This window comes from Octopus bimaculoides, chromosome 15 (assembly GCF_001194135.2).
Source record: "Octopus bimaculoides isolate UCB-OBI-ISO-001 chromosome 15, ASM119413v2, whole genome shotgun sequence".
In the NCBI taxonomy this organism is placed as follows: domain Eukaryota; kingdom Metazoa; phylum Mollusca; class Cephalopoda; order Octopoda; family Octopodidae; genus Octopus; species Octopus bimaculoides.
This window is the reverse complement of record NC_068995.1, coordinates 26,235,271-26,236,337: the sequence shown is the minus strand read 5'-3', so window position 1 is coordinate 26,236,337 and position 1,067 is coordinate 26,235,271.

Here is a 1,067-nt window from a genome sequence, read left to right as displayed (position 1 = left end):
CTGTCATTTTTCTATTTGAAGAGGTTGTTTTCCTATATATCTCCTGTAAGTCACAATCCAATTTTTTAAAAATCAAGAATTTAGATGGGTTTCATTAACAACTATAGCTTTTTTTTAATTGATATACTATTACTGTATAAATACCTAAGATGGAATTTTTACCCCAAAGCTACTCTAATTACAAGTAAACACAGTGAAATATAAGATTATTAAAATTTTGTGTAGATACCATGTAAAATTAGGTATTGGTTAATATTCAACTAAATAGGCTATTAAATAAGAATTATGTACGTTAATGAATTTTCAATTGAAGAAAATTGCATTTATATTTGATTGTTATATAGTAAATAGAAACATTGTCAATGCGTTTTTCTATTTTATACCAAATGAAAGTATTCACTAATATAACTAAGCAGAATTTATCACTCCACCTTACTGATAAATTAAAAAATTGAAGCAAAGTAAATTTGAAAATATAGTATTTTTAGAAAAATTAAACAGATTGTTATAATTGACCATCCCCCAAGAATATTCCATTTCTGATGTTGGCTTTCTCAGTAACTTACTTCTATTTATCTTTTTGAATTTTATGGTTATCAGCGAAATTCAAGGCGTTGTTCACTTTGTTTGAAAGTTTATTTTGGGGATAAAATAACATGCCTCCAAATGTATTGCAAAAGTATACCATGATCTGGTATATAATAGAAAAATGCCTTCTGTAACCCAGTCTACCAAGTAGGTAATAATTCATCTGATTCAGCCAGTTAGCACCACTCCTGTAATTATTGTAAATCCTAGCGACTTTGGGATCAAGGCAAAATGGGTGCCCAGAATTAGACCGGCTTGGAGGAGAAGGGTGTGGAAGCTTAAAGACCCTGCAAATGGACAGAGACTTAGAGACAGGTTACTTGAAGCATTTAACGAAATAGAAGGGGATATAGCATCATACAACGTGGAAGACAATTGGAGATTTCTGCGGGACAACCTGTTGAAAGCCACCGACCAGATCTGTGGGTGGTGTAAGGTCCCCTCTCGACCCAGAGTAACGTGGTGGTGGAACAAGGAGG